This window comes from Culex quinquefasciatus, chromosome 1, assembly GCF_015732765.1.
Source record: "Culex quinquefasciatus strain JHB chromosome 1, VPISU_Cqui_1.0_pri_paternal, whole genome shotgun sequence".
Taxonomy (NCBI): Eukaryota; Metazoa; Arthropoda; class Insecta; order Diptera; family Culicidae; genus Culex; species Culex quinquefasciatus.
In genome coordinates, this window is record NC_051861.1 from 100885669 (window position 1) to 100892709 (window position 7041).

The 7041-nt window shown below is 36.6% G+C and overlaps 1 long non-coding RNA gene across 1 annotated transcript; it reads left to right on the forward strand.

The window, feature by feature from the left end:
* Positions 1 to 5963: 5963 nt before the first annotated feature.
* On the forward strand, positions 5964 to 6786 carry LOC119765433. Its single transcript, XR_005276720.1, has 3 exons — positions 5964 to 6037; positions 6582 to 6664; positions 6714 to 6786. It is a non-coding gene; the product is annotated as an uncharacterized LOC119765433 (long non-coding RNA).
* Positions 6787 to 7041: the final 255 nt, after the last annotated feature.

Consider the following 7041-nt stretch of genomic DNA (forward strand, 5'->3'; position numbering starts at 1 on the left):
AGTGAATTAATTGTAAAATATTTCTTTTTGTTTAGAGCACACTGATCAAACTTGTAAGTATGTCGCAGTACATATGATCGAAACTGCGACGAATATCTCTATAAAAAAACTCATTATCATTTCCCAATGTCTACAAAAGTTTACATCAGTAAACAGATTAATGGGATGTTAAAAGAATGCATTATTAAGGCTAGTTAAAGTCCCTAAACTGCTCTGTATAACTTAGAAGCCGGATTGAAATGGAAATAATAAAAAATAAATTTGTATGGGACTTCGGATAATCGAATCACGATAAAAACATTTTTTTCGTAATCTTTTATTTACTTATTTTTAACATCAAATTCGAACTCTGCGACCCCATTTTAGTCAAATTTTAATGGTGGTGGAATGCCTTAAAAATACCTAAATACATTTTTAAGAGCGAGTCCACGAGCAAAGCATACCCATCTCGCATTGACCTCAGCAATCTGCCTGAAATTTTCAGGGGTTGTTTGCACATATGAAACTAGCATCTGGCCAAAATATGAGCACTCTAGGTCAACGGGAAGGGAGGCAAATAGGGACACAAAGTTTGAAGGCTCAAAAACGTAACAAATCTAAAATCTAATTTAGGCAAAATTCAATTTAATTTCAAAATTCAAAATGCATCTGAAAGGGCTTGAAAAATGCCACAAAATGCAGGGAGAAGCATCCCAATTGATTAAAACTAAAGGGAGTTATTGGCTTTTTAGTGAAAAAATAGCACAATTTTCAAACTCAAATAAAAAAGTGTTCCATCCAGATATCAACTAAGTTCGACCTGCAGGCAATATTCCTCGATTTTCGCAAAAATCACTATTTTAAAAAAATCATAACTTCGCGTCATTTCATTCGATTTTAGCTGTCTTGGACGCAAATGAAATGGTATTAGGGGAGTGTGGGGTAATTTGGACACCCTAAGGAAATTGCTCTGCCACGGGCTGTATGGATATTTTAAAGGAATGTGGATGAAACCAGATGATTACAGAGACCATATTTGATGGAAAAATATCATTCATTTCGATGAATTTTGATGAAAATCCCATTTTTATCGCAAAAATTAAAAGGTGTTCAAATTACCCCCACATTTTTGTGTGGGGGTAATATGAACACCCCTATGGGGTAATTTGAACATGCCTTGTGGGGTAATTTGGACATGCGTTGTGGGGTAATATGGACATACCTTGTGGGGTAATATGGACACCTTTTGTGGGGTAATTTGGACACCTGTTGAAGGATAAGTTTAACATTTGATTTTTGAGCATGTTTTTTATTCTTCAACCTGGTTTTGTAATTGCTTTATATTTTGAAGTGTTTGTTTTGCTCACAATGTTTCATCAAAGGTTTGAATAATGATTTTGTGGTAGAACCTTGCCCTGATATACAGTGTAAACTAACAGAATATCGTTTCAATAAAATTACAATTACAATGACTATAATTCAATAGGAAGATAAGAAATAGATCAGTGTAGTATACATAATTTAATCATTAATTCAGAAATGATTTAAATATTGATTCTGGATTAGGCACAAGCATAGTTTTTAGTGATTAAGGTATCGTTTAGATTGATATAAAACTAATCAACCTGAATTAATTAACCATTATTTTTTTAAAATTTTGCGTTCTGTAGCCCTTCAAATTTAAATATTATTGTAAACAAGCATAGATATTAGAAATGTCAAAGAAATTAATTAAAAGCAATCAACATTACACGGAGAAAAAAGAGTTCCCAAAATCGTGAACAAGCGTTCATGAAAATGGGAACCACGAACAAAGTGTTCAAATTTCATGGTACGTTTTTCAAAATCGTACCATGGAATTTGAACACTTTGTTCGAGGTTCCCATTTTCATGAACGCTTGTTCACGATTTTGGGAACTCTTTTTTCTCCGTGTAGAGTCTAGTTGAACGCCAAATGTGCAGTAATCAGATTTTCATCCATTCGAATATTGGAATAAATTCATCTAAATTAAATAATAGGCGTTTGTGAAAGTTCTCATTGCTCACATTCCTTTTTGAGTGTTTTTACTTTTTAAATCCCTCTAAATTTATCGGAATCAAGTTAAAAACTCAACCAACCATGAAAGTTACTTTTTTTCCTGACAGGTAGACTTTCAGGTATGTCCAAATTACCCCACAAGCCATGTCCAAATTACCCCCATAATAAATTGCAATTTTTGATGATAAAAATGGATAAAATGCACAATTTTTATACGTACATATCTCAGACATCGTCCAAGCAACCCTCTTAAACAAGAATTGTCCACTTTTTTTGCCATATAATCCCGGCAAAGCCTTATTTCCCAACCCTTAAATATTAGAACTTAAGGCAGTGCCAACCGGCCTTTGGCAACTTTTACATATTATACCAAAACTACTTAACCTATTTTAACATTTTTGGTATGTCCATACTCCTAGGCCATTACTAGTACTAGCCTTATCATTTAAATTGCTGTTTTCACTTTATATCCGAAGAAAACGTGATTTTTAAAGGGGTGTCCAAATTACCCCCACTGTCCATATTACCCCAAACTCCCCTAGATAGGCTTTCCAATAAAAATCGTATCTCAGAATATTGAAAACATAACTTCACCATTTTTGGATATGTTTTGTGAAATTTTCCGAGGAATCTGACAAAAATGTTTTCAGACATAGGCTCTTTAGTCCCGAGACCTTCAAAAGAGCATTTTATGTTTTCATTTGACCTTTTCAAATGTTAGGCTAGATATTTGAAACTTTTAACTATTTATCCTTAAAAGCCTATCTATTACCCTTTCGTTTGCGCTCAAGACAGCTAAAATCTGTTGAAATGATGCGGAGTTATGTTTTTTTGAAAAATGTGGTTTTTGAAAAAATCGACGAAAATTGCCATTTTTTGAACCACCCTAACACGGCGTAGGGCACCCTAATGGCCAAACAAAAAAATATGGGTCTAAATATTTCAGCCAAGGAACCCCCAGAAAAATATTGAGCCGATCGGACAACTTTTTTTCGAATCATGCTGTTTTCGTGGGGAATTGCTGTACACTCAAACCCCGATGGTTTGACACCAAATGTTTTCAAACGAACGGGGTCACTTTTTAGTTTGACACCCCTTTTACACGGAGTTCACACACACTACCAAACGTTTGTTTTGATAGTGTTCGTGAGCGCTGGTAAAAAGTGACAGTTCGTCACTTTTTGGTTTGACTTTGACCAACCAACGGGGTACAAACTAAAAAAGTGTCAAACGAAAAAGTGACCAATCACCAACCAGTGTATATATGTAGTTCACTTCTGAAGTTTTGGTTAAACTTGTAAAGTTGTTGGTCAATGACGGACCAAATCTTAGAACTACAGTACATGTTCGGTAACTGGGCTGAGAACGTAGCCCAGTTACCGAATGCTGCTCGCTAACTGGGCTGACGAAAAATTACGAGGGGACCACCGATGCATAATATTTTCCTGATGAAACAAAAAACAAAAGTTACTCAAATTAGTTTACCATGTTTACTTCTTATTTTTTTTAATTGTGACTTGAGATTTGTTAAATGCTAGAAAAAAGATTTTTTTGTTATTTAACTTGATTTTTACATCTACCAACCCCTCGGTCATTTCGGTTTGTTTTGGTTTTTTGACGTTTGTCTGCTTTTTAACTGGACTACGGCCCAGTTATCGAGCGCCCAGTTAAACAACGCCCAGTTACCGAACAACCACTGTACATAGAATTTGTGACGGAGAGGAGGAAACGTAGATTGTCTCGACAGAGTAGGCCTCATTCATTGTCCTTTTTGAACGTTCTCCCCATAGAAAGTATTCCAGATAGAGTAAATTCTGTGGGAGATATAACCGTTTTATTCGGTGGAGGGGGTTTTGACACACCACTTACCGTGAGAGAGATCCTTGTTAGTCCCATAACTAATTCGTCGCTTGAAATTCAGGATAGTGAAGACGATCTTAATTTAGATAATTTTTTTTGGAAGAGTGGGCTGAGAAGAAAAAAAAGGGACGATTGCAAAATTTTGACTTGCCAGCACGGCACTAGAAATCTTATTGGAGATAATGGCTTTTTCATTTGACAATACAGTTCAGTGCATCCCACATTTTGACGGTTCGCAGGATCAGTTCTACAATATTTCATTAATGTAGTTGATATCTTTTAGCCTCCATTTCCGGCGAATGCGGCATTTGCGCCAAACACCCGGCAAATCTTTTACCGCTTACAAGGAAAGAGCAGACAGGATTAAGACAAGAACTTAGCGGATGTTGCTAAATCACAAAAAGTTGCAAATTATTTAGAGTTGGCAGTCGGTCGTCTGCGCTGTTTACAGATATCCTAGAGCTTTATAAAAAAAGGTCTAGTGACAGAGTTAGATTAGGGATTCCGGGCTGAGCAGGTTGGGGTTGTTCTAGGGTTCGTTGCCCAGAACGGGTCAGTTCGGGAAGTTACGTTTAGTCGTAGAGTCGCGAGTTTTTGGGTAAATAAAATTAGTTTTTACAGGTAAGCTTCAGTGTTAGTTTTCAGTTTAATATCACAGCTTTCCCGATACAGTTTGTCTACCCGCTCGGACGTTTCGCTACACCAGGTTGATTATCACTACATCACTAAATCGTTTAGATGTGTTGTTCAGAAGTTCAGTAGAAGTCAGTAGCAGTCAGTCGTTATTACATTGCACCGTCCATTATTAGTTGTTCGTTTTTAAACTTGTCGCGATTCTATAAAATAAGTATTTTATTTATCGAGGGCGATGGCCTCACTTGCACGGATGATGCTGCGGTTCATATAATTGAAACGACAACTAACATTCCCATCCCGTTTTCCAATGTCTACCAAAGTATAAATTAACGAGCAAGTGGATGACATGTTGAGACAGGGTATTATTTGATTTGAATGGGAATAAACGCTATCACATTGTTGTCGAATTAGAGCTTTAAATACTATAACTTAAGGTGGCTGATAAATGAAATTTTGGATAATATAGGGGACAGTTCCTATTTTACTTCAATTGATCTCAAATCCGGGTTTTATCAAGTACCAATAAACGAAAAAGATGCAGAGAAAATTGCGTTTTTGACTCCAAAAAGGCATTACGAGTGCACAAGAATGCCTAAAATAGACATATAGTCTCATCTCAAATCAGAGAAAGAAGTTAGATCTCTTGAAAAAGAGTATTAAGTTTATATAGACGAAGAGGCTTTTGAGGAATTGAAAAAGTGCTTCATATCAGATCCTTTGCCTGTACGGCCCAATTATAATGATGTGTGTTTGTAATAGCAACGGACGCTAGCGATTTTGTGATAGGAGCAGTTTTATCAAATGAAAGCACAATGGATAGACCAATCGCATTTGCTAGCAGAACATTAAAAAGATTTGTCAGGTATAGTTTGGGCGGTAACGTTCTTCAAACATTATATATTTAATCAAAAATTTATTGTTTACACGGAACACAGGCCATTAATTGCCTTAGATCGATTAAAGTAGACCAACCTCTTCAAATTACGGTTGAAGTAGGGTAAAGAAAATGTGGTGGCAGACTGCCTTTCCTTCTAATAACAAGTATGATGAAGATTATGAAATGGAGATGACAAATAAAATTGTAGCGACCCTAAGTCGCTTACCTACTATACATAGACTTCAGTTATTGTTTGTCACGAACAATGTCAAGTTCACGACAACGGTAAATGGTCTAGCACACGCGTTGTGTTATACAAAACATTCAGGTAGCGGTAACGCTTGACACCTGATGTTTTGTATAACATTTTTCGACCGCGACCTAGAGCACAGTTCAGTAATCTTAGTATTTAACGGCCCGAGCTTGTTCAGTTGCGTGGTTGTACAGTCAATGGTCGCGTTCTGACGGGGTTTCCGCGTGCGGTTGTAGTGACGGTTGTTAGTTGTAGAGACGCGAGTTTTTTTAGTTGGAAATAATATAAGTTTTACAAGTTAGCTTGAGTTTTTGGTGTTCAGTATAATATCACAGTATAATAAGACGAATCATTCAACGCGAGCTCAACCAATTCGAGAAAGGAGGAACAACAAGTAAGGAACCATATGCGGCATAGACGACGTTGAAGGATCAGAACTTTATACGACAAATTTCATGTCATGACACACGTCATGACAAACATGGGCATATCTTTGCAAAACAATATTCGAGAAATTTTATACCTTGAGAACGAGCTAAGTGACTTGAGTTTCTGGATACAATTGTTATAATCTGTGAAACTACGAAAGCACCAGTCAATTTTTACGAATTTAATGCTAGATCAGAACAAAAATGTGGATCTGCAGCGCTCACCATAAACACTAAACATAGACTACAGTTATTGTTTTGGTCACAAGCAAAGTCAAGTTCACGACTACGGCAAATCGTCTGGCGCACGCGTTGTGTTATACAAAACATTCAGGTAGTGGTAACGCTTGACACCTGATGTTTTGTATAACATTCTTCGACCGCGACCTAGGACACTGTGTCTTCAGGTAGATCACGGCCCGACTGAGAGTGTTCTACCAACTAAATCTAAGTAATGTCGATGTTCTAAATAAAAATTAAATATAATCTAATTGCAACTGTTATCTCAAGTCAGTGTATAATATCACAGTTATCCCGCTCGGCCATAAGGTCCTACACATGTTAAAGGAATGATCGAGATCTGAAATCTCCTGGTAAAAAGTCTCGAGAAAGCGTTTCAGTTGCTATTAAACCAAATTTTAGAAATTACAGATGATTGGTGCAAAGGACATCGATGACCTCACAAGAATCGATGGAGACGAACTAGGAACAGGAACACCAAGTCAGGAAGAAAATTTCCAGATTAATATTTGGGAAATATTATTATTTAAGAGTGAATTGAGGGATACTAACGCCAAAAGATTACCCATGATTTAATGTCTCACATTAAGACATACGACAAAACAAACCAAGAAGCCTTCAATGGACGCCATAATAAATAATTGCACCTTCAGGAAGACATTAAAAAATTTGCTGAAGCTTCCAGCAGAATCCACACGGCAGTAATCACACAGACGCCGGCATTGGACTT